We start from the raw sequence: 27,051 nt of genomic DNA on the forward strand, positions 1-27,051 counted from the left end.
TGTCCCCTAGACATCTGTCTGTGTCACTTTCAAGGAAGTCTATTCTTGTTCTGGAATCCTCTCTTAAATTTCCTACCCTCTGACTTAGGAAAGGGTGTTAGAGACATGCCTTTGGAGAATTTTTGGAGTGATGGATGTTAAACTTTTAGATTGCAATCTTTATACATTTCAGGCCTGGATTTACAGGTTCTGAGAAAACAATCAAACCACAAACTGAAATCATTATTAACAGATCAGAAGCCTCTAACCCCCCCTGAACTTTGCTACCCAAATATACAAGGATAATAAATATTTTTCTCTTCCTGGTTTGCTTGCTTGCATTTCTAAGCTCAAGGCACAGCCTTTTCACGGATGAGCCTCAGTGTGGCTGCCGGGCAGGGGGCTTGTCCAGAGCAGAGCAGACAATTATGACCTGGCTTTCCTCTGCAGGTCTCCTAAGAAAGGCATTTTCTTTCCTCTGCAAACGTCGCTGCTGTTTGTTTGGAGAAGGAGAGCTGAGGATCTGGAATTAGGGGTGTCATGTGGGTTGCACGTGTGGCTGGAGCTACCTGAAATCTGTAAGCTAATCACTCCCAGACGCCCTGGGGACTGCAGTCCCCAGAGCCCCAGCAGCACAAATCTTTCCCCTACTCCTCTTTGGGGGTGGGGGGAATTTAAAGGGCAAGAGAGAATGCAAGTGTGTGTACGTAGATGTATGGTGTCTAGGAACTTGGGTTTCTCTTGCAGTGATGTTTGGACCCAACACTCTACTTTCTCCCCAAACAAAGGCACTTGAAAAACAGAATCTCCCATCTCCACCCCTGCCCCTAATTCCAAACTGTGATTTCTTTGGAGGAAGAAGGAGAGAGAGAGAGGACAAGGAGCAACAGGAGGAGGAGAGAAACCTAAGCTTCGGGGAGCTTAGGCCCTGGCTCCTGGGTGGGGTGGGCGGAGTTAATTCCAGCAGGTATTTATTTAGTTAGTAAATGTCAAAGTGCCACAACTTTTTGCTTCCCCTGGGTGAAACTTGTTGCTAGGTGGGCAGGGCGATGCAGTCAGGGGTCAGAGGATGGACAGTCTCTTCCGGCCAGTGGGAGGCCACCCCGTGTAGAACATAGGGGGACCCTGATGGGAGATGGGCCAAGTGTGTTTGGGGCCTGGATAGTCCCTGCTCAGTCCATGACAAGTGTCCACGTCCATCCTCACAGGGGTCTCTTTCACCCGACCCCCAAACCAGCAACTCTGGGGACTCACCCAGCCCAGCTTCACAGGTTCCCTCCAGAAGCCTGTTCACAAACGCAGAATCACTGTGTACAGGAATCCTGGGGGTACACGCTTTATCCTCTCTGTCTCTGTTTCTTCCAGGTGTACACACACATGCATACACACACACACATACACACACACACACATGCTCACACACACACACATGCTCACACACACGCACACACATGCACACATACATGCACACACGCACACGAGCACACACACACATTATTCTGAAGCAGATGCTCTTGTGCCTTCTCACCTATTACTGAAAAAATAATTTCACCACTAATGAATATTCCCTGCCGCTGCTTCCTGCTTCTGCTTTTGAAGTGCCCCTTACATCCACTCATCAGCTCTATTCCCTGGATGTGTCTGGGAGGCGGGGAGGGGGAGAAATTACCCTCTCTGCTCTTTCATGGGCAGAAACAGAAGCCCCGCAAAGAGCCTGTGCCTCGCTTAAGGCCTCACGGTAAACGGGAGAGGCAGATCGCTGGATCCTGCCTTGCCAGCTGCCCGTGTGCCTCCCCGGCACGCCGGGCACACGCAGAACCCCACACACTGCTGTCTCCACGGAACTGTGGCTCCAAGGCCGGCGGGCAGGCTGGCCCAGGCAGCCCACTCCCCCGCGCCCTCCCTGTTCTCTGGGAGCTCTCCCTGGGCCCTGGCTCTCTTCTCAGGTCACGCGGAGAAGAGCTGGGCGTCCGCTCTTCTGAGAAGCGCATCTCTGCTCTTATCTTCCCCCTTGTCCCCTAATCGGGGCTCGGCCGCCTTTGTCTCCGAGGAGCAGAGAACACAGCGTGACTTGAGCCTGGTGGGCCTTCCCTCCCCTTTGTCTCCTTCGCATGAGAACGTCTCTGGATTGGCAGCAGCGGCACCTTGGCTGACTTCATTTCACAGCCGTCCTTTTCACTCTGACGTGTATTGGGGTTTCTTTCTTCTCTGGGTTGGGTGGCGGCCGTTTTACACCTTGACTCAGGCTTGTCCAGGTTTTCAGAATCGTCTTATTCCACTGAGCAGACGCGGGGGGCACCGTCCCTCTCATCCCAGAGCAGTCCTCATCGTTCTGGAGGAGCAGGGCCCGTGGCATCGTCCTGTCCCCTTTCTTTCTTTTTTGCTCCATCGGGTCATGGTTTTTTTGGGCTATATGGCATGTAGACTCTTAGATCTACCACCGAGGCTCAAACCTCTGTCTCCTGCAGCAGAAACAGGGATTCTCGAACACTGGATGGCCCAGGAGTTCCCTCCATTAGGTCATTTATTAATAAGAGGAGGTGTTACAGAGCCCTTACCGTGTGCTTGGCAATCTGTTATGGGCAGGATGGATAAATCACCCATATCACCCCAAGAAAACCTTCTGCGGTGTTTCTTCCTTCTCCCATTTAACAGATGAGAAAGCTGAGGCTGAGAGTGGTTAATTCACTTGTCCAGACTTTTACAGCTCTAGGGTCAAGTGGTAAAAACCCATACTTACAGCAACAGTAAAACAAGAAAAGAAAAAAAAAACACCAACCCTGGGATTCTTACTATGTAAAAACCATTTATGGTGACTTCCCTGGTAGTCCAGTGGTTAGGACTCCATGCTCCCATGCACACGGCCTGGATCCCATCCCTGGTCAGGGAACTGGATCCCGTCAGCTGAGACTCGGTGCAGTCAAAATAAATAATAAAAATAAATAAATTTTCTCAATAACTCATTTACTGTGAAGACCAGGTGGGCTATGCCATCATCGCCTCTCTTCTCCAGTGGGGGACATCTTACCCAGTGCCTCATTTCTTTTTAGACTTGCCTTATTTCCTTTAGGCTCTGTGTTTTGCTAGGCAATCCAGATTTGGGAATGAAGGTTCCGAAGCAAGGCTGTCGGTGGAGGAGAATGGTTTGGAGCGAAGAGGGGCCGCTGGGATTTCTGCATGTCACTGTCTTTTCTTGCGTTTTGCATAAAACATGGCTATTTTGATAACCCGCTGGTCTATCTCACTTCCCTCTGGTACTCTCTCTCTGCGGAGAACTCATCTTTTGGGGGGGGGTGGAAATCAAGATTAGAATCCTCTGGTTCAAACTTGGTCTGTATGCAGACACGTTTCGTTTGAACAATAGACACTGGTGTTTAAGACTCGGTTGTGTACAACATGTGGGGAAAAGGTTGTGATGCTGGTTTAAGGAAGGAGGAAGCTGATGCTGACTCTCAGAAGCGTGAGGTGGATAGATGCTTTAGAAACTTGGAGCGGAGATTCCCTGAGCATCTTGTTGTCCTTCCCACTGTTCTCTAACTGTTCTCCTGAGCAGCCAGATTAGAAATCAACTGGGCTCAGCCTTCATTTCTGGCAGTTTGTCATTGTTTAGCCACTAAGTCGTGTCTGACTCTTTGCGACCCCATGGACCGCAGCACGCCAGGCTCCTCTGTCCTCCACTGTCTCCCAGAGTTTGCTCAGATTCATGTCCATTGAGTCGGTGATGCTATCTAACCAATTATAGGCAACTGTTTCTGTATGATTGGTTGGGGAAAAATGAGAAGGTGGGTAAAGTGATTGCCCAGGACTGTCTCCAGAGAGGATACAGAACGGGGGCAGAAGACTTTGAGAGAACGACAAAGCTCAGTTAGTTTAGTTGCACATTTTATTGATGTTTCCTGAGCTCAGATCATTCTCAGGGGAGCCAGGGAATCTTTAGTGGGGACAAGAACAATGACAAACTCAATGTTCCAACAGCGACACACAGCCCTTTAAAAAATCAGTGCATGTTCAGTCCATGAACACTTCCCAAGTGTCTAAAGAGAGGTCTAGCCCAGTGCTACAGAGGTTCCCAAACGGACCCACTCAAGGGCAACTTCAAATCTTCACCCGTCGTGGAGGCTGTGCTGACTTCTCAGCTGACGCCCTTGCCCGTCCAGCTTTTCACAAAGAAATGCCACTTTGGGGACCTGATTTTTTTTTTTTTTTTAAAGCAACACATCTGTGCCACATACTTGGACACTGCCCTCTGCCTTTCTCTGCCTGGGTCGGACACTCGTCAGAGTCTTTTTCTAAGTCTGTGGCCACGAAGGTTTCCATGGATGGTATAAAGTGCTTTGTGTATTGGAAACTGTGAATCAAAAGGTAGAGGGACTACAAAAAAAAAAAAAGAAAGAAAGAAAAGCTAACCCTCAAGCTCACCCAAATCCTAAACCTCAGACTCTTGGAAGGAACCAGTGGTATAAAACATAAAACAGTCCCAGACTGCAAACACAGCATCAGCAGGCAGCCCTTTCTGAGGAGACTGGAGGTGCTGCCACTCTGGAGGCTTGGCATCCACACCAAGGCATGGAGAGCCTTTTTCTAAGTTTCTGAAAGCAAGGCACCTTCTTCCTGCCTGCCACCGCGCCCCCCGCAACACCCTCAAACCTCACTGCCTCCCAGGAGGCTGGCCCTCTTCCCTGGGGTCTCCTGGCTGACCCCCCCACCCCGAGATCTGACGCCAGCTTCCCCTTGATGGCACTCACTTCTGCTGCCAGCTCTTACCTGGGGCGGCAGGAGCCCTAGCTTGCCGATGCCCGCCATTGCTGAAAGAAGGTATTGTTATTTTCCCCACACTGCCCAGGTTAGGAACAAAGGCGGACCCTGGATCTTCTCTGAGCAGGAGAGAATGGAATTAGCATTCCTTCAAAATGGCTTGTTATTATAGCAGATTTCTGCTAACAATTACCTGGCAGTATAGAAAGAGGTCTGACTTCTTTAGGCTCCTGGCGGGTTTTCCCTTCTCTCTCTCTCTCTCTCTCTTTTTTTTTTTTCCTGTGGAGCCTTAAAAAAAATGTGCAGACTTGCAGCTTGGACTTTAGCAGGCCCAGTGTATTTCTGTCCATGACATCTAGGGAGATCTTACTGGACAAACCATTATTTCATACGGATGTGTGTGCGTGTCTGTGTGTCTGTGTGTCCGTGCATGCGCGTTCTTTGAGAAAACAAAATGGGGGTAATTTCTTTCCTTTTATGATCATGTTTTCTCTTCTTAAGAACTAAATTGTAGGGAAAAAATGTAAGGAGTTGCTGAATTTTAGAAAACAGAGAGAATGGAAGGGATGGTTTGCTTTCACAAGCGAATTTAGTTGTTTTTTTTTTTTTAATCTGATTTGAGCAAATGCCTTGAAGGTAATCGCTGCTCAACAGATATTTACTGAAAAGAGTTGCACCTGCTCTGCTTGATGCGTTTAAGTGAAAGCAGTCCCGATTGTGCACTGGAACTGCTGAGGGAGGAGTAGAAATTTTGTTGATGATTTGGGAAATAGGAGAGTTCTGAAGATTCAGAGGCAACAACGCTTAATCAGGTGGTCAGCCCAGGTGGTTACACCTCACAACTAAGTCTGGGGACTTCCCTGGCGGTCCAGTGGTTAAGACTTCGCCTTCCAACGCGGGGTGTGCGGGTTCAACCCCTGGTCAGGAAGCTAGGATCCCACATGCGTTGCAGCCAAACAACCCAAAAACATTAAAAAAAAAAAACCCTAATTTTTACCAACACAATGCCACCTCCGTATAGCTTTCAGTTAATAATCCTAGATCCAAGACCACGGTGACCACTGTGTTTCTGTAAATACGTGGTGTGACCTTCTGAGAAACACTTAGCTTCTCGAGGAGGCTGTTTTCTCCTGTTAAAGGAGAGCTTGTCTGAGTTTCCATAGATATTTTTTATTTCTTTTTTTATTTGTTTTTAATTGGAGGAAGTTTGCGTCATCGTGTTGTATTGGTTTCTGCCGTCCAACAACGCAAGTCAGCCAGACTGATACACCTGTCCCCTCTCTCTCTAGCCTCCTGCATCTCACCCTCCAAGTCATCTCAGCGCGCGGAGCTGAGCTCCCCGTGTTAAACGGTGACTTCTCAGCAGCTGCCTGTTTACACACGGGAGTAAGCTGCTTCCACTTGAGCTTACTGGGGATTTTGACTTCTGAGGTAAGAGCTGGGTTTAAAAAGCTGGTCCAAACCAAACAGCTGGCATTATTAGCATTGTTATCCCATTAGATCTGTTTGCGTGATAGAGGAGCTGGGGGTGGAATTGGTGGGTGATCCAAATGCCTAGTGAGAGGTAAGATGCTCTGTAAATATCTCTTGTAACCCAACAGACCTCCGGAGCTCAGCGGGCAACTAAGCAGAAAATTCCCGGAATACCAGGAGATTGGGTTGTTTGGGAATGGATGGAAGCTCCCTTGAGACTTAAGCCTTATGGTAGCCTTTTCAGAGGCTGTGTGTGTGTGTGTGTGTGTGTGTGTCTGTGTGGAGAGGTCAAGTCCATACAAGACTCTTTGTAACATGAGCTTCATCCCAAATGATCAGACTCCGTTTTGATGAGGATGGGTTTGATCGCACATAGAAGGTTGCGTTTTTTTGTTTCAACCCAAACCAGAGGGTCAGGCTCATGGCTCACCTCCTTGTTCCCACCTTCCTGACTCCCTTGGCCTGCCCCACACACCAATTTTCATTTTCAACACTTAGCGCCTGACTTAGTGATCTAACTTCACTGACTCAGAAAACCGGAAAGGTCAGTCTGACTAACACCTCACCCAGCGTCCCGGGATTAGCATCCAAGACAAACAGATCCGAGATGGGCTGCAGGCTCCCGAGAGACATTCCCACGTGTGAGAAAGCCCGGGAGAGACGGACGGCATTTCTCAAGCTCGTTGACGTCACTCGAGTTCACCATCCAGGGCTTCACCTTCTGGAGCCTGGGGTGGGGGGGGGTTGGGATCCTGGCAGAAGGGCTATGCTGGTGTGTTTAAACAACAACACCAAAAGAGGGTGGGAGAAGAGCTCTTTCTGCTAATCAAGGGAGAAACCAAACAAAACGAAGGAAGTCCAAGAAAAATACAACGCTATTGTTTTGGGGGCATAAGAGGCTGGCTCCGAGGTTTCATTGAGTAATCGAAGTCACACCCTTTCTCTGTGGGACCGGAGGAATGTTGGCTGCTTCTCTGGAGGCAGGTGGGAGGTGGGTAGACAGGTCTATGGAGATGAGACGTTCTCAGAGCCAGGCCTCTCTGAACATCCCCGTGGCCTTGTCGCTGGGAGGCTGGGGACACACAGAAGCTGGAATGTGGTGCTGAACTGCGGCCAGCGGGAAGAGACCACGAGTGAGGGGTGGGGAGAAGGGGAGCAGAAAAAGGTCGCCAAGCAAACTGGGAAGCAGGGAGGGAGATGACCTGGCTCTTTTTTTTTTCGTCCTCATCTGAACAGGGGTTCCTGTGTCCTCAAGAGCCCCTTGGCTCCCTCTCACGAAACCGTAGGGCGGTGACCCAGGCAGGGGTGGCGTGTCTGGGTCTGGGGTGCGACGGGAAGCAGGAAGCACCAGTCATTTCACAAGAAGGCTTGACGGTGGGGAGAGAGCCAGCGGACGCTGGCAGACCCCCAAGGTGGGGTCGGAAAGTCTGGCCCGGCCTGCAGAACATTTGGCTCCAGGTCGTTCTGTGGGTAGGTTAGAAAACACGGCCGTCCACAAGGCTCTCCTGCCAGCCCACCTGAAATCATCTCTTCCTCTTGCCCAGCCTTGATTGCGTCTCTGCGATGACATGTCAGCTGCTGGCGGTGAGCGTCCGTGGCCCCAGGAAGGATGACTGTGACCAGATGTCTTGGCATGAGCGTCCCTTCCCAAAGCAAGTCCTGAAACAGAGCTCCCATGAATGCATGCAGGCTCCGGAGGGACACTGCCACTGAGCTTCATCCCTCCTCCTCCCCCCATCCACTCCTTCCCCTCCTCTTTAGATCATTGCAGGAGTCCAGTGGGTGCACATGCACTTCTGGAGTTGCTTGTGACTCTGCTTTTGGAGCGTTTCGCTGTCGGGTCGGTTAGTGGACCTTTCTGCTCTGAACGCGTGCATCTGACCCAAGGCTCTTGGTCTCTCTCATGGGCTGGATATCTCTTATCCAAACTCTAACTTATCTTCTTCAACTATGAATGGCAAAGACTCAAAAGATGATTCCTGCCCCCCACCCTTTTATTTTTCTTTGGATGCGAAATGTATCAGATTCATCCACAGGGTCCTGTCTGGGTATATCTGAAACTGCTTCTCTTTGAGAAAGACAGTGTCATGAGGGTGTTTTCAATTGTTTACGAAAAGCTTGTTCTGCAAGGATTTGTTTCAGTTCTTGAGTCTCTGGACTTGTGCAAATGGGCGTTATTCCTTATCTAATCCACTGCAGTACTCTTTAAAAAAAACAACAGCATTTCATTTTGTGTTGGGGTACAGCTGATGAACAATGTCCTCATAGTTTCAGGTGAACAGCAAAGGGACTCAGCGGTACATGTACATGTATCCGTTCTTCCCCCAATTGCCCCCCCTACCGGCTGCCACATAGCATTGAGTAGAGTTCCCTGTGGTATACAGTAGGTAGGTCCTTGTTGGGTATCCATTTTAAATAGCTGTCATTGTTGATCAGTTGCCCAGTCATGTCTGGCTCTTTGTGACCCCATGGACTGCAGCACGCCAGGCTTCCCTGTCCTTTGCCATCTCCTAGAGCTTGCTCAAACTCATGTCCAATGAGTCAGTGATGCCGTCCAACCATCTCGTCGTCTGTCGTCTGTATATGTCCATCCAAAACGCCCTGTCTCTTGCTTACATCCTCACCCCTGCACACACAATCATATGCTTGTTCTCTAAGTCCGTGAGTCTGTTTCTGTTCTGTAGGTTCACTGTATCATTTTTTTTTTTAGATCCCACCTATGAGGGATGCCATACTTCTCCTTCTCTTGCACAGCAGTACTCTTGACTCAGAAATCATAAATTCTTTCTGTTTTTCTGTTTGATCAACTTGCTCTGTGACTCTTTTTTTCTTTAGAGATTTTTTTGATATGGACCATTTTTAAAGTCTCTATTGAATTTGTTATGCTGTTGCTTCTGTTTTGTGTTTTGGTTTATTGACCATGAGGCATGTGGGACTCTTAGCTCCTGCACTGGGATGGAACCCTCATCCTCTGCATCGGAAGCCCCAGGGAAGTCCCAGCTCCATGATCTTAGAAAAGCTGTATTACATCTCTGGGCTTCAGTTGTATCCCTCACTCACAGGTGGTTCTTCATCAAAAGTTAGCATCTACTCACTCTTCTTTTGCTTCTCCCAAGGCCAGAAGACTGACCTTAGTGATCTCTGGCATGCTCCTTCATGGGGGAGTTGGGTTAGGGTTGTGTTCAGAGATGCTTAGAAGGAGGAGAAGGGTTGGGAATTGTCAAGAACTTTTTTGGCCTGATAGATGGCAGTCCATTAATCCATGCTTAAGGCAACCCATACCTCATCCTAGAAACAGAGATTCACTAATCATCTCTGGGGCAGGAGCCCCAGAACTCCTAGGGTTTCAAATTTATATGGCAACCACCACGGAAAATATCTCTGGGCTGAACAGATGAGGGATGAGCTGGTCTGCAAATATTTCCACGATGTAAATAGTCATGTTTACAGAAGGGCATATGGACAAAGTTTAGACTTGATAGATTTCCATCATTTAAAAAAAAAAGAAAAAAGATGATCCAGCCAACAAAAGATATACCTTCCCCAGCGCTGGTGTCTGAATTCTATTTGTCTGATACAGCGTGGCATCCCCTAACTGCCGCGTCTGAACATCCTCCAGTTCCTATCACAACTGTACTGTCGAGTTTTCTGAATTTAACATCCGAGCACTGAGGGCAAAGCTGTGCAGAGAGGTCTGTGCCGCTAGACAGAAAGCAGCTCTCCGAGGAGCCCTCCGTTTGGGGGTGGCCTCCTTCGTGTTCAGGCTCTAGTAATGGCCTTAGCTCTTTAACGAAAGGAATATAGGAATCCAGAGGCTTCCCAGGTGGCTTAGTGGTAAAGAATCCGCCTGCCAATGCAGAAGATCTGATTTCGACCCCTGGGTCTGGAAGATCTCTTGGAGAAAAAAATGGCAACTCCCTCCAGTATTCTTGTCTGGGAAATCCCATGGATAGAGGAGTCTGGGGTCCACGGAGCCTACAGTCCATGGGGTCAAAAAGAGTCAGACATAACTGAGCAACTAAATAAAACCATAAATAGGAATCCAGGGCAGCGAGAAGCACTTATTGTTGGCAGTGTTCTGAACCATAATTGGATACTGATCGGACACCCTTTCTAAAAAGATGACTACTGCTCATACTAATCCTTGAATTATTCATTGAAAAGCCACAGTGAGTAAACACACTGGACTGCACACACCATGCTCATGACGGCTCCTTGCACACAGGCCCCCCGAAGTGGAGGACCTGCGTGTCCAGCCTCCTTCTCTACTATGGGGGGAACATTAGGACTCCTGTCCTCCTCTCCTCACGAGGCCACTGTGAGGATCTGAGCTAGCGGATGTCATGTGGGGGAGTTCCCGGTGTCTAATAAATGCTCGGCAAGGTTAATTGGGTGAGCTTTCTGCTTATCATAAATTGAAGGTGAGCTGATGTTCAGAGCAACAAAATAACACATCTGAGGAAATTTTTGAGAGTCCCTTGGACAGTAAGGAGATCAAACCAGTCCATCCTAAAGGAAATCAACCCTGAATATTCATTGGAAGGACTGATGCTGAAGCTGAAGCTCCAATACTTTGGCCACCCGATGCGAAGAACTGGCTCATTGGAAAAGATCCTGATGCTGGGAAAGATTGAGGGCGGGAGGAGAAGGGGATGACAGAGGATGAGATGGCTGGATGGCATCACTGACTTGATGGGCATGAATTGGAGCAAACTCAGGGAGATAGTGGTGGACAGGGAAGCCTGGCGTGCTGCAGTCCATGGGGTTGCAAAGAGTCAGACACAGCTAAGTGACTGAACAATAACAGCTTCACAGAGCTGGTAAGAGGAAGTGCTGAGATCCAAACCCAGACCTGTGTGCAGCCTGGGTTCTTCTCCTTCCTAAAAGAGGATGGCCAGAAACCCTGGGGAACAACTTGAATAACCATGGAGCACTGGTTGCCCACGTCATAGGCTTCCCATAACAAGTCTCTTGAAAAAAGTGGCTTGGAGAAAAGAACAGGAATATAAGAGCTGCATAGGAGAAGGGTCATAATTTAAAAATGCTCCTCGTGGGTTGTTACTGGGTGACTCTTTCCAATTTTCTGGATATTTGAAATGTTCATAATGTAGTTTCCTGGTGGCTCAGACAATAAAAAATCCACTTGCAATGCAGGAGACCTGGCTCTGACCCCTGGGTCAGGAAGATCTCCTAGAGAAGGAAATGGCAACCTGATGCAGTATTCTTGCCTGGAGAATCCCACAGAGGAGCCTGGTGGGCTACAGTCCATGGGGTCGCAAAGAGTCTGACATGACTGAGTGATTAACACTGGCACTAATGGAATGTAGGGAAGAAATCAGGCACAGTGGAAGCAAGGTGTGGTTTATGCAGAAGGCAGCGTAAGACTGTAAAGTTAGCGTTTTCTAGCAGCAAGGAGGACCAGCAGTGGCCTGGAGCTCTGAACCTGTTTTCTGGGGATTCAGCTCCTGAGAGTCACTTGGTGTGACTTAGAAGACATCTGCCCGAGGTGGAAGATAGGTTCTAAGGAATAAAAAAACCTCTTTTCCCAGAAGCTTGCTGCTCTCCACATTAAGTAATACAGAGTTATGTGCCTGCTGTGAGGTTGGCAGGAGCCTGGATGTGATGTGTTGATAACACACGAGTCTTGCGTGCCAGCTGTTTCCATCCTGGAGCCCCCCTCCCTCAGTCTGGAGCAAGTAATTGGCTGCACCGTCTCTGTCAGAGCAGGGGAGAGTCGGTATTTTACGGACGTTCCTGTTTATTTTGCTGTCTAACTACATTGGCCATTGTGGGTTTGGGCAAAGCAGAGCCCTGTAAAGAGATGGAGAAAGCAACCTTTGATAGAGTGCAAGTGCGTTCGCTTATGTATCTCCCTTGTCAGATGAAATCCTTGTCCATGCAGGAGGATCCACCCATGGTGAGGAAGGAGACTGGAACTCTTTTTTTTAATTTTAAATTTTGTATTGGAGTACAGCCGATAAACGATGTTGTGATCATTTCAGATGACCAGCAAAGGAGCCCAGCCACACGTACACATGTGTCTGATCTCCCCCAAATTCCCCTCCCATCCAGGCTGCCACATAACACTGAGCAGCGCTCCCTGAGGAACTTGAGGAACAAGGAAAAAGAGGTCCTTGCTGGTTCTCCATTTTAAATAAAGCCGAGTGTACACGTCCATCCCCGACTCCCGAACTGTCCCTTCCGCTCCATCTTCCCTCTGCTGGCAACCATAAGTTGGTTCTTGAACTCTGAGAGTCTCCTTCTGTTTTGTACGTAAGTTCCTTTGTATCATTTCTTTTTAGAGTTCACATATAAGGGATATCTTTTGAGGCTTTGTCTCACTGCCTGAAGTATTTTTATTTTTTATGCCAATGCTCATTTAAATATTTAACTGAGTTTTATGCCCCTAAGTTATCTATTGGCATCAGAGAACGGGCAACTGGAACTCTGTCCTTGAAGGAATAGCGGAAAGATGCATTCCGATCTCCCACTTGCAGGCCATCAAACCTGAGTGGGAAAAGAGAGCAGGCCTTCTCAAGAAGCCTCAACCATCCCAGCACAGAGGGAGCTCAAGGAGCCTCAGGTCAGGGCAGGTTCCCACAAGGCAGACACATGTTTGCAAAACAAGCAGCGGGAGGAAGATGCTCCGTCTGCAGAGACATCTCGGGGTTGCGACAGGCTTGGAAGCGGTGGTGGGAGCTGGGGCTGGGAGGCAGACCTCGGCTCACCGCCTGGGATGCTGCGTGCCCAGCAAGGAGGGACCGACTGGTTGAGATAATTGTCCCGTGTTTATATTTGAAAAGGGATACCACACTTCCAGGATAATTCCCTCCAGCCTCCTCTCAGGCTAAGATTTCCAACTGGTCTCGAATCTTGAAGAGAAATCAGGGGCTGATTACCTGGCTGACTGGGCCGCAATCACACCTTTCAATACTAATTATCTGCTCCTTGAGTTCAATGACATTGAGCGTCCAGGCTCTGGCTGGGGCCAGCCTGGCTTAGTGGTTTGCATCACTGGCTTAAGACAATGATTTGAACGGACAAAGTACCCGCACGATGCCTTGATAAGCAGGAAATGAACGCTTGTTTGCAAATAAGATTGGGAAATGTGATCGGCTTCTTGTTCTGCATCCATCTTTGGGTAACTAGCCTGATAATACTCAAGTTGAAGTAATACGTTAGTAGACACCAAGAAAGGGAGCGTTTTTAAATGACCTTCCCCCGCAACTTTCTGTATCTGAAGCCGAGGCAGAAGTAAAAGGGATGTTCTTTTAGGTGCTTTGTGTCTGCCTGAGGTTATTCTAGCTTCAGAGTTTCTTTGTGGGGATTCAGGGAAATGAGTGACCATTTGATGTGAAACTGTTTCAGGGTTCGATTTATTCACAGTTGTGTCTTTTCCCGGCCTCTTCCTCCAGGAAGTGGCCTTCTTCTCTGAATAGAATAGAAGGTTACTTCAACATCAGAACTCTTTAGTGTGATGTGAACAGCTTTGGCGTAGGATCATTTGAGGGATATATTACTTAGAAAGTGAAATGTACTTACTACAAGTGTCTAGAAGCTCATGGAGGTTTAGGATGTGGGTTGGGTGAAGGGAGAGAGCTTAGGGCCGGTTATCCATTGGAACTGCCTACATCGGTGTCCATTTTAATGTATCATTTCTCGTGAAGGAGTATGGGGGACAGGGGGTCAGTGTTCACAGTCTTTAGTCTTTGGGGGACGTTACTTTCAATTCTTGACCTCTTGATCGTAAGTGACAGAAGGCTAGTAGTGGTAAGAACGGAACTGGCTTCTCCTAAAAGATGCTGACACCACTAATCCCAAGTACCCCAGAATCTGACCTTATTTGGAAATAGGGTCATTGAGATGTAATTCGTTAAGGTGAGGTCATGATGAAGAGTGGCCTGAGATCCTATAGGATCGGAATCCTTTTAAAAAGGGACGATCTGGACGCATGTGGAAGTAAGTTACAGGGGGCACCGTGAGAAGGTGGAGGGTTGGGTCCGTGAGTCTGTCAGCCAGGGAACACCGGAGGCTCCAGACGCGGAGAGTGACATAGACTAGCAGGGCCTTTCTTGTTGCATTCAGAGGGGCCGTGGTCCTACTGAGACCATGAACTTGGACTTTCAGCCTCTGGAACTATGAGACGGTACGTTTCTGTTGTTTTAATCCACCCAGTTTGTGGCACTTCATTTGGGCAGCCCAAGGAAACAGATGCACCCAGCTTCTACAGATCCAGATACTTGGACGGGAACAGCAGCGTCAGCCTCCCCAAGGCAAAGAACAAAGAACATCCTTTGATTTTCCAGCTTGGGAAGTGGGAGGTTCTTGGTCTGGGATGACTGACGTCTCCGGAGTGCCCAGCATATCTTGGGGATGTTTGAGTTTCAGGGAACTGAAACAACTCAAAGCCAGCCTCAGGCCACGTTGCTATCAGGGGTCAGGATACAGTCGCGATCGCCATATGGAAGGATGGCCTTCCACTCTGAATCTCTTCTTCACCCTCGTGACTCCCTTCACCCTGGAAGCACAGCCAAGAGAAAAAGATTCAGCATCGGGGCTCACTTTCTAATCAAGGATGGTTAAAGACGCAGAGGGTTTTAATGGACTTTTTTTCACCTGCTAGGCCAGTCCTACCACCCTTTGAAATAGAGCAGAGTGTTCCCTTCCGCATTCCCGCTCTGCAGCTGCCCCCAAAGCTAACTGGGATGCAGGGGGAAGTGGAGACTGTCTAGGCAGAAAATAGTGAGAGTATTTCACTTTCATCTCCCGGTTACTATCCTGAGAATCCGTAAGGTGCTGATGTGTTCCTTTTATAGATGTATCATTTTATTTATGTGTGTATAAAATAAACCGTGCTGGGTCTTTGTCGTTGCAAAGGCTTTTCCCTCTCTGCGGCGCGCAGGGGCTCCTCTCCAGTCGGGATGTGCCGGTTTCTCCTTGTGGTGCCTTCTCTTATCGTGGAACGTAGGCTCCAGGCCACAGGCTCAGTGATTTTGGCCCACAGGTTTAGTTGCTCCAGGGCATGTGGGATCTTCCCGGAACAGGGATCGAACCTGCGTCTCCTGCATTGGCAGGAGGATTCTTTCCCACTGAGCCCTGATGTTTTTCTTAGTTTATTTAGCGTCTACGCTGTGATGGGAAAGAGGTTTCTGTTCCCCCGGCCCTTGCTTTTTTTTTTTTTTTTTTGCCATCTCAGTGTTTAAAACCATTGAACCACAGAACTTGAAGGACCCTCAGAGATCAATATTAGAGCTTCTTTTTTTTTTAAACTTGAGAAGCTGAGTTCCAAAGAGGGAGTCAAACTTGCCCAAGGTTCTCGTGTCTCTAAGTGGACTTCAGATCCTCGTATTCTGGACCTTTCTCTCCGTTTCACACCATGTCTCTCTGTTGTTGTTGTTTAGTTACTAAGTCACGTCCAACTCTCTTGTGACCCCATGGATTATAGTCTGCCAGGCTCTTGTGTCCATGGTATTGCCCAGACAAGAATCCTGGAGTGGGTAGCCATTCCCTTCTCAAGGGGATCTTCTTGACCTAGGGATTGAACTCGTGACTCCTGCGTTGGCAGGCGGATTCTTGACCACTGGGCCACCAGGGAAGTCCACGTTTTGTCTCTCTTCCTTCCTTTTTTCTGGAAGGTTCGAGACTTGCCTAGTGATTTGACAAGTCCTCAGTATCCCCGCTTCTGCGACCCTCTGTAGTCTCTCCACCAGGTCATATGCGGTTATTCTCTTTCCCTGTGCAGCCCGCCCTCTCTTCCTGGACTACTTTGATGGTAGGGAAAGAAGCACTAATATCTCCTGGACACCTGATCTTTGCCATGCATCATGCTGCGTGCCTCACCTGTGTTAGCAAGTGAGGGGACTATGGCTCAAAGAGGTGACCGTCATGCCCCAGATTTCACAGGAGCTGTTAAATAGGAGAGCTTGAGTCCACGGTTCTCTGGGGAGGTTCCTCCTTCAGCTGGAGAAAGGGGACCACACCCGTGGGACCGTGCTTGGGTGTAGCTCTCACCAGCAGAGGGAGGGTGAAAATGGTACCTTCCTGCTACATTGCCGCTCTCTGCAACATTCTTCCAGCTCAACTGTTTGTTGTTTCAAGTCAACAAGGGCACTTTGATTCAATAGGAGTGATGCCTGCTATCTGTAAATGAGATGACTTACTTTTTTCCTGCTCTGAACCTTCCCAACATAAATAGAAGGCTCTATGGTCATGGTGCACACAGCCTCCTCCGTGGCACGCTCATAGGTCTAGCATCATAGTCAAAGCAAATCAACAAATATTTGGTGGGTACCCACGATGCCCAGGGTGAAAGGCGTGATGTGTGAGCTCCTCTATTTGAGTTGGTTCCTAGCCTCGAGAGGGATGACTCAGGAGCCACTTAGCAAGTCAACATGCCCAAAATAAGGATGTTCTATGAGGGAAGGAGCCACTTGCCACCCCATGGTTCACCTCCAAGCCTTTCCTGTCACGTCTCTCCATTCCGAGCCTGGTCCTGTTGCCATGGCCACGGCCACATCCTGCTCACTCAGCTTGGTGCCATGGCCGAGGTTGTGCCCCACCTCCTCCTAAAACAGCCTGAATGATGTAGTGGAAAGACTGCGCACCTGGGCTCCTCACTCCCTCACCCTCCTCTGCTACAGGGGCCAGGTGGGGAAAATATCACAGGTACCTCATGCTCAGCGTCTGTAAATGAGGGGTTCCCCCAAAGGAAGTGAAAATAGGACATTGAAAGGACACGTGCAGCCTTATTCATAACAGCCAAGACAGGAAACCAATCTCGGAGCCCGTCACCCATCAAGTCGGTAACTGAACAGATGCAGCAGAGGTGTGATTATACTTCCCTGGTGGCTCAGATGGCAAATAACCTGCGTACAATGCGGGAGACCCAGGTTCAGTCCCTGGGTCAGGAAGATCCCCTGGAGAAGGGAATGGTACCCATATATTGGTGTGTACAATATATGAGCTTCCCTTGTAGCTGAGCTTCAGTCTCGAAGCTCAGTTGGTAAAGAGTCTGCCTGCAGTGCAGGAGACCTGGGTTTGATTCCTGGGTCGGGAAGATCCCCTGGAGAAGGAAATGGCAGCCCACTCCAGTATCCTTACCTGGAGAATCCCATGGACAGAGGAGCCTGGCGGGCTAAGAGTCAGGCATGACTGAGCGACTAAGCACGTGTGTGCATACACACATACACACACACACACACACACACACACACACACACACACACACAATGGAATATCATTCAGCCATGAGAAAGAAGAAAACCCTGCCATTTGTGGCTACATGGTTGGACCTCAAAGACATTATGCTAAGTGAGATAAGCTAGGCAGAGAAGGACCCATCCTGTTTGATATCACTTACATGTTATATCTAAAGAAGCCAAACTGAAACATATACATTACCATATGCAAAACAGATAGCCAGTGGTAATTTGCTGTGTGATGCGGGGAGCTCAGATTACAAGTTCTGTGATAACCTAGATGGGTGGGATGGGGTGAGAGGTGGGAGGGAGTTTCAAGACGGAGGGGACATAAATATATATACCTGTGACTGATTCATGTTGACATATGGCAGAAACCAACACAATATTGGAAAGCAATTATCATCCAATTAAAACGAAATAGTTTTGAAAAACAATAAAGAAGCCAAATTTGCAAACGCAGAGTAAAGGGGTGGTTTACTGAGGCCTGGGAGGTGGGGTGATAAGAGAGATGGTTTTTAAGGTTGCCAATTTGTAACTAGCAGATAAATTAAGTCCTGGAGATGTGATGCAGGGCATAGTGAGTATACATGACAACATTGTATTGTAAGCACCAGACTGGCTTGAGACCAGATCTTAATTATTCCCAACATGAAAAAGAAATGATAATTATGTGCTGTGACAGAGTGCTATGGCTACAACGGCAGTCCTGATACCACATATAAATGTGTCAGATCAGCATGTTCCACCTCTTAGATTTACACAGTGTTATTGTCAGATATATTTCACTTAAATAACAGTTGCGTGCACATGCGTACGTAGCAGCCCCTTTCACAGAACAAAGACATCTAGAGGTCATCTTGTATTCTTACCTGCAGGACACATAAGAAGATACAGAATGGATTACATGTAACCAGGGCTGGATTTTATAAGAAAAAATAATTAGCTGACAAATGAGGGCAACAACACAGAAGCGTCTTTTTTGCAAAAATAAATAAATACAATAGAAAGTTTTCTGTGAAACTCTAATAAACAGCTTTACACACACAACTGGGAATCAACAATGAGTTTATTGTTCCTAGTAGATAAAAATTAAACTTGCATAAGGGTTGGGCTAAGTGGTCCTGTACTACAGACTTTGTTGCCTTGAATATAACAGTACAATTTGTCATTTACTCTGCTCCAGGCTAACATGAGCAAAATCTATTTGAAAGTATCTTGTTTGTAAACATTTGTCAGATTCTTTTTTTTTCTTTTTGTATTAAAATTCAACTATGGATGTATATGAAACTAAATGGAGATAATTTTTCTCCCCCTCAAAAGCACACTTGTAATAAGGGGATTCTATTTAATAATAAACTTCTTCCAGTTCTAAAACTTTATAATTGTTCTGTGCTAATCTCTATTCCATCACTCTCTTCAAGACTTTAACCAAAACTCTTTTCTTTTAATTTTTTCCTAATGAATTCTAGATCAAAGCATTTATCTAAAATCATTTCATTATACTATTTTAAGCATTTTTCATAGGCTCTTAGAGCAGTTTATTTTTTATTTTTTATTTTTTTGAAGATTAAATGGAAGTTTATTAAAAGTTCTTAGCATAGTGATCTATCTTTCTTGGCTCAATTTTTTTTTTTATTATTATTATTATTATTTTTTTCCAGTGGGTTTTGTCATACATTGATATGAATCAGCCATGGATTTACATGTACTCCCAATCCCGATCCCCCCTCCCACCTCCCTCTCCACCCGATTCCTCCGGGTCTTCCCAGTGCACCAGGCCGGAGCACTTGTCTCGTGCATCCCTCCTGGGCTGGTGATCTGTTTCACCATAGATAGTATACATGCTGTTCTTTTGAAATATCCCACCCTCACATTCTCCCACAAAGTTCAAAAGTCTGTTCTGTATTTCTGTGTCTCTTTTTCTGTTCTGCATATAGGGTTATCGTTATCACCTTTCTAAATTCCATATACATGTGTCAGTATGCTGTAATGTTCTTTATCTTTCTGGCTTACTTCACTCTGTATAAGGGGCTCCAGCTTCATCCATCTCATTAGGACTGGTTCAAATGAATTCTTTTTAATGGCTGAGTAATATTCCATGGTGTATATGTACCACAGCTTCCTTATCCATTCATCTGCTGATGGGCATCTAGGTTGCTTCCATGTCCTGGCTATTATAAACAGTGCTGCGATGAACATTGGGGTGCACGTGTCTCTTTCAGATCTGGTTTCCTCAGTGTGTATGCCCAGAAGTGGGATTGCTGGGTCATATGGCAGTTCTATGTCCAGTTTTTAAGGAATCTCCACACTGTTTTCCATAGCGTTAGAGCAGTTTAATAAGTATATATTTTGGGTTCTGAGCAAGACTATTGGCTCTTGAGTGTAGAATTGCATCATTCATTTATTTATAATCTCAGGTATTTGACGAACTATATTATATAAATAGAATTTCCCCCCTATTTAATTTTATTGAAGTATAGTTGATTTACAATGCTGGTAATTCCTGTTATACAGCAAAGTTGATTTGGCTATACATATGTATACATTCTTTTTTAAATATTCTTTTCCATCATGGCTTATCACAGGATTTTTTTTTTAAGAGGAGGATAATCGCTTTACAATGTTGTGTTATTTTTGCTGTACAATAACATGAGTCAGCTGTAAGTACACATATATTAATTGTAAATTCTGAGTATTAGCTCTTCACTGATAATATTACTTCATCCAGACTATTAAATTGGGATATTTTTATAAACACACTCCATACTTACGCAGGTAGAGAAGGTTTTCAGGCTGACATGGGGGAAAATGTTATACAACTGGTATAGAGCCCAGCTCTATACCAAAGATAGAATGCACACCAAAGAGCTGGTCATTTCTTTGTTTGTTTGTTTGGCATTAAAATCATTAGTTCCCTTGACCTTTTGGGCTACATATCTTTCTGCCACTGATATTTATCATTCGCATGAGCTCAGTGGGAGATAAAATGGCCCTCAGGAGCGGAGATTCTGGGTTCTGGTGGCCATTATTGATTTCTGTCTTGAACTCATTAAGCCTGGACAAAGCAAGGACATTTATTATGATTTAAACAGATATTGATTGAGTCCTCATCGGAGCCCAGGTACTGCACTGACCTGGCTGAGAGCAACTCCCCACGGCCTTCAAGTTTGAACAGGAAGAAAGAGCAAATAAGGCGTATTAGAGACTGGGACAAATATCTGAGGGAAGCAAACGGGTGCCCGAGACAGAGAATCATTGAGGTGGGGGTGGGCGATGCCCTTCCCTGCACGGGGTAGCCGGGGAAGGGCTCTTTGAGAAGACGGGGCTTAAGCCGAAGCCTGCGGCCTTAGAGACGCCGTCCCTGAGAGTAGGGGCCGCGGGAGGAGCCCGCCAGGCCGGGACAGGCGTCCCCGCAAAGGCCCTGGGGTGGGGAAGCCTCGGGTGTGCTGAAAGAACGCCGAGGAGCTTGCACAGGCGGCGCCTGTGGCGGGGAGAGGAGGTCGCCTTCCCGGGCCCACCCGGCTGGAAAGTGGGGGAAGCCAAGCCTGCGCCCGGCTTCATGGCGTGCGTCTCGGAGAGGAAGCCGGAATGGATCACCTGTCAGGGCTGGGAGACCTGGGCTTGGCCAACAGGATGTGGAGCGTGTGTGTTTTCTGTTTGCTCTTGAAGTCTGCTTGCCTGCAAATACATGCCTAGCTGCCTTGCCCCTCTCGCGGGGAAGCCAAGGCCAGCACTCCATCGCTCATGAGCGACCCTGAACAAACAAACCCCGATCCTCCACGCAGCACTCCTGCCAGCCGGTCAGGCCCGCGCTGGCCACGCAGCCCGGAGCTCAGGAACAATCTGGTCCTGAGGAAGGGAGGGAAGAAAAACAATTTCGAATTCCAGGCGCCGAGGGCCTCTGACAGACGGCCGTTGTCAGGGGCAGGAAAGCGAAACCGTGGCAGGGAGCTCGGTGGCGCCGCCGGGAAGGGCGGGGGATGTTGAGTTTAGGGGCTGCTGCCCAGGGGCGTGTGGCCGTGAGGATGGGATGGGGAACAGTTTACTCCTGGGAGCTGGGGCAGCTCGCCTTAAAGGACTCCGCTTGCTCACTTCACATCATGAGAAGAGGGGCTTCCCTGGAGATCAAGCGGTTAAGACTTCAAGCTTCCACTGCAGGGGGTGTGGGTTTGATCCCTGGCTGGGGAACTGAGATCCCACGTGCTGAGCAGTGTGGCCAAAAGATTTTAAAAAATTAAAATGAAGTTATGAGAAGAGTGATACCTGTCCTGCCTCCCTTGGCTTGGACATAGGAATGAGGGCAGCTTTAGGAAAAGGCAACACGACTCGTTGGAAAAGACCCTGATGCTGGGAAAGACTGAGGGCAGGAAGAGAAGGGGGTAACAGGGGACGAGATGGCTGGATGGCATCAGCGATTTGATGGGCATGAGTTTGAGCAAACTCTGGGAGATGGTGAAGGACAGGGAAGACTGGCGTGCTGCAGTCCGTGAAGTCACAGAGTCAGACACGACTGAGCGACTGAACCACACACACACTTTTTGGAACTGCAAAAGGGGGATGCCTCTGTCTTTAGTTATATAGTTGGCCAGACCCTGCAGAATGCCCTGTGTGAAGTCTTGACTTTGCTCTTCCCAGAGGTCAGTCTTACCAGCTCCTCTTTGTCTGGTCTGGGTGTAGGCGGAAAGAGAGGTGTGCTTTTCCCATTCTCTGATTCAGTTGTCCATTTCACTCAGCTCATTAACTACACATTTCTAGAGGCTCAGCTGTGAAGACTCACGAGTCAGAATAAGCAATCCTAGGTCAGGACTGTGCCAGGAAGCGGAGCCAGAAAATTCCTTCCTTGCTGCTTCACAGGGGTCAGGTCTTCAGAAGGTGAAAGACTCCTGTTTGCAGGGTGGACTTTTGTCACCTGCATGGAGCTTGGGAAACTTCACAGCTCCAGTTCGAGCTGGCCTGTCAGAAGTCAGAGCAAACAGTGGAGGCCAATGACTAGACTGTGTCCCACACCCTCCCCATGAGACTCAGAGTCCACTGTCAGCTGTGTGTCTGGGACAGCGGGAATCTGAGAGTGACTATTTTGACATTCCTGTTTGAGGGGACAGTTCATAACTACCCACCACCACCTTCTGGCCAAAAGAAGAGGAACAGTGAACAATGTTAGTTGCTCAGTCGTGTCCGACTCTTTGCGACCCCAGGGACTGCAGCTCACCAGGCTCCTCCGTCCATGGGATTCTCCAGGCAAGAAGACTGGAGTGGGTTGCCATTCTCTTCTCCAGGGGATTTTCCCAACCCCGGGATAGAACCCTGGGCTCCTGCATTGCAAGTGGATTCTTTAGCATATGAGCCACCAGGGAAACCCCCAAAATGAAGAGGAGGAAGGAATAAAGATGGCAGAATATGTTGTGTTGCCTCTAATTTTATTAAATGGCTTCACAGTCCCAGCGGCATATTTGAAAGCTGGTCACTAAAAGATGGGGGCTTCCCGGATGGCTCAGTCGGTAAAGAATCCGCCTGCGATGCAAGAGAGCAGGGTTCAATCCCTGAGCTGGGAAGATCCTCTAGAGAAGGGAATGGCAACCCTCTGCAGTATTCTTGCCTGGAGAATTTCAAGGACAGAGGAGTCTGGCTGGCTACGGTCCATAGGGTCACAAAGAGTTAGACATGACTGAGGGACTAATATTCAGTTTCACTAAAAGATAGATCATGATTACAAGTTTCTCTTTAATTTTCTCACTTTGAATTTATTTCAAGATCTAAATCTTACCTGTGTTAAAAGTTATGGTGAACTTAGGGTAAGAGGAATGTAGTGTGGTTAAGCAAACTTATGAAGTTCCAGTTTTGTAGCAACAAATTTACTAGATAACTCTGAGCTCCAATTCTCTTACAAACATAATGGAGAAATAATTGAAAATGTGGAGGCATTGTGAATATCATGAATGATATACTTACACCAAAGTCTTAAAAGCCAGTCCTCTGTTTGGAAGGACATGAAGGCAGACAGACATTTTTATTCTTGGTGTTTTGGCCTTCTTTGTCCTTCCCTTGGATAGTTGTATCATTACTAAAATTTATGAAAACACTTGGAGATTATGTGTGAGGCTCTGTGTCCAGGTATGGGAGAGCCCCAGTGGTTACCCCCAGGAAGGGGGATGAATTGCAAGAAAGAGATAACCTGTCTTACATCATGGTGTCTGCCTGAATCTTAGTAGACACAGAACAGTGAGGCATGTCCACTCTCCCAGAGAACTGTATTTAGGAGACTAGTCTTTTCTTAGTTTGTCTAATAGTCATACTTCCTGAAAGAAAGGATTCGCATGGGCTTATATGCCATCATCGTACTTAGACAATCTCTTGGGGCAGAACTGGGAAACAATGTCCTCCAGAGACAATTAGACTTCATGTCCAGGACCTATGTGGCTGCCTTTGACTTACTGACCATTCCCTGGAGTGATCAGATATGGTTAGAGAGGAGGGTTGGTTTACCCACACAGCATAGAAGGAAGCAACAGTTAGAACTGGACATGGAACAACAGACTGGTTCCAAATAGGAAAAGGAGTACGTCAAGGCTGTATATTGTCACCCTGCTTATTTAACTTATATGCAGAGGACATCATGAGAAACGCTGGGCTGGAAGAAGCACAAGATGGAATCAAGATTGCCGGGAGAAATATCAATAACCTCAGATATGCAGATGACACCACCCTTATGGCAGAGAATGAAGAAGAACTAAAGAGCCTCTTTATGAAAGTGAAAGAGGAGAATGAAAAACTTGGCTTAAAGCTCAACATTCAGAAAACTAAGATCATGGCATCTGGTCCCATCACCTCATGGGAAATAGATGGGGAAATAGTGGAAACAGTGGCTGACTTTATTTTTCTGGGCTCCAAAATCACTGCGGATGGTGACTGCAGCCATGAAATTAAAAGACACTTACTCCTTGGAAGGAAAGTTATGACCAACCTAAACAGCATATTGAAAAGCAGAGACATTACATTGTCAACAAAGGTCCATCTAGTCGAGACTATGGTTTTTCCAGTGGTGATGTATGGATGTGAGAGTTGGACTGTGAAGAAAGCTGAGCGCTGAAGAACTGTTGCTTCTGAACTGTGTTGGAGAAGACTCTTGAGAGTCCCTTGGACTGCAAGGAGATCCAACCAGTCCATCCTAAAGGAAATCAGTCCTGGGTGTTCATTGGTCTGACTGATGTTGAAGCAGAAACTCCAATACTTTGGCCACTTGATGCAAAGAGCTGACTCGTTTGAAAAGACCTTGATGCTGGGAAAGATTGAGGGCAGGAGGAGAAGGGGACAACAGAGGATGAGATAGTTGGATGGCATCACTGACTCAATGGAGATGAGTTTGGGTAAACTCTGGGAGTTGGTGATGGACAGGGAGGCCTGGCGTGCTGTGGTTCACAGGGTCACAAAGGGTCGGACAGGACTGAGCGACTGAACTGAACTGAACTGAACATGGCAGGACCTACATCATATCATGACAGGTAGCTTGGACATCTGATGACTCAGGGCTCCTCCTGAAATCACCCCTCATACAGTTCTCATCTTGTCCTCAGTCTTGGACTGCCAGTCAATGGCATGCCATTTGCCAATGCATTTTCTTCTCATGATCACATTTGATCTTTACAGGTATATCTAAAAGACCTTTCTTTGAGTAGCATTGGCATATATGCAATACTGTGTGTAAAGCAGAGAGCTAGTGGGAAGTTGATGTATAACACAGGGCGCTCAGCCCAGTGCTCTGTGATCACCTCGAGGGGTGTGATGGGGGGACTGGGAAGCAGGGTCAAGAGGGAGGGGGTGTATGGCTGACTGGAGAAGGAAATGGCAACCCACTCCAGTATTCTTGCCTGGAAGATCCCATGGAGGGAGGAGCCTGGCAGGCTACAGTCCATGGGGTTGCAAAGAGTCGGACACGACTGAGTCACTTCACTTTATGGCTGATTCACGTTGTTGTGCAGCAGAGACCAACACAATAGCAACTCTAACGTAACGATAACAGCAGCAGTAAAGCAACTACACTCTAACTAAAACATAAATTAAAGAATTAAAAAAATAAAAGACTTCTTTTTACCAGATGTGTATGGGCAAGCCTGTAGCTCTACCAGGTAGAAGCCCATGGGAAAAGGAAGTCTGAAGATCAGCTTGAGAACCACTGGTCTCCTTGTCAATGGGGATTTTGTCCAGCATCCTCAGGGAACCTCTACATTTGCTAAAACATGAGTCTTGGTCCTGCTGTTGTATGGATCTCGTTCTTCTCTTGAATGGCATTTCCTTTGAAGGTTATGCATGTTCTGTAAGCATCACAATGAAAGTGAAAGTTGCTCAATCGTGTCCGACTCTTTGCAACCCTATGTTCTATACAGTCCATGGGATTCTCCAGGCCAGAAGACTGGAGTGGGTAGCCTTTCCCTTCTCCAGGGGATCTTCCCAACCCAGGGATCGAACCCAGGTCTCCCGCATTGCAGGCGGATTCTTTACCAGCTGAGCCACCAGGGAAGCCCAAGAATACTGGAGTGGGTAGCCTATCCCTTCTCTAGGGGATCTTCCCAACCCAGAAATCGAACCAGGGTCTCCTGCATTGCAGGCAGACTCTTTACCACCTAAGCTATCAGGGAAGCCCGTCATAAAGCATCATAATACCGCGAGGCACACTGCATCTACCATTCTTCTCACGCTAGTTTTATGTCTTGCTTGTCCACTCCTTGCAGATCCAGGACTAAGAAGAGGTGCACGGCTGACATCTGACAGCGACGTCTCCTTGACATTCCGTGTCCCTGGTGCTCCACAGCCTCGCCCAAGCTCTGGCTCTACATGACACTGTTTCTATTAATTTTTCAAATAACAAAATGAATGTTGATTAGTCCCTGTTGAGTGTTCCCTGTGTAGGAAATATAACTTACATGTACTCGCTTATTTTTCCCTGCACAAAACCCTATGAAGTATCATCATTCCTGTTTTATATACAAGGAAACCAAAAACATGGAGATGCTAAAATAAATATCCCAAGATGTCTCATCTAGGAAATGCCAGATCCAGGAGTTGGACCTGCCGGGGTGATCTGATTCTCAACTATTGGTGCCTACATTTCAATCGGATACTTCTTCAAAGGCAATTCTGTCCATATGACTCATAAAAAAAGTTCACAGCTGGTTTTCCTACCAGCTACATCAGAGACTCCCTAGCTTCAGCCTAATCACAGCCCATGGAATCTGAAACTATGAGTCAGCAGAGGTCAAGAATTTTCAGGGTAGCTGTCCAACGGGAGAATTTCAAATATCAAGCTCCAAGACTGCTCATTCTCAGAGTGGTCTTTTTAAAATTTCATGCAGTTAAAACGTTGTTATTTGCGTGCTGGGCCTGCTGGGTCTTGGTTGCCGTGAGGACTTTCTCCAGCCGTGGTGTCTGTTGCGGCTGCAGGCGTCCCTTCGCAGTGGCTTCTCTCGCAGCAGAGCATGGGCTCTAGAGAGCAGATGTCAGTGGTTGTGGCACACGGGCTCAGCTGCCTTAGGGCATGTGGTATCTCCCTGGCCCAGGTATTGGACCTGTGTTCTCTGCATTGGCAGGTGGACTCTTAACCACCGGACCTGCAGGGAAACCCTCAGCAAGGCCTTTTAAGTGACTGATT

The 27,051-nt window shown here is 47.5% G+C and overlaps 1 long non-coding RNA gene across 1 annotated transcript in view; it reads left to right on the forward strand.

Moving 5' to 3' along the window:
• LOC133057882 (uncharacterized) overlaps nt 1-26,774 on the forward strand; it is a 35,652-nt gene extending 8,878 nt beyond the window's left edge. The window contains exons 2-3 of the long non-coding RNA XR_009693117.1: nt 6,024-6,165; nt 26,135-26,774. This is a non-coding gene — a long non-coding RNA (uncharacterized LOC133057882). The remainder of the gene's footprint in view (nt 1-6,023; nt 6,166-26,134) is intronic.
• Nucleotides 26,775-27,051: the final 277 nt, after the last annotated feature.

The sequence above is a fragment of the Dama dama genome, chromosome 5 (assembly GCF_033118175.1).
Source record: "Dama dama isolate Ldn47 chromosome 5, ASM3311817v1, whole genome shotgun sequence".
NCBI classification, from domain to species: domain Eukaryota; kingdom Metazoa; phylum Chordata; class Mammalia; order Artiodactyla; family Cervidae; genus Dama; species Dama dama.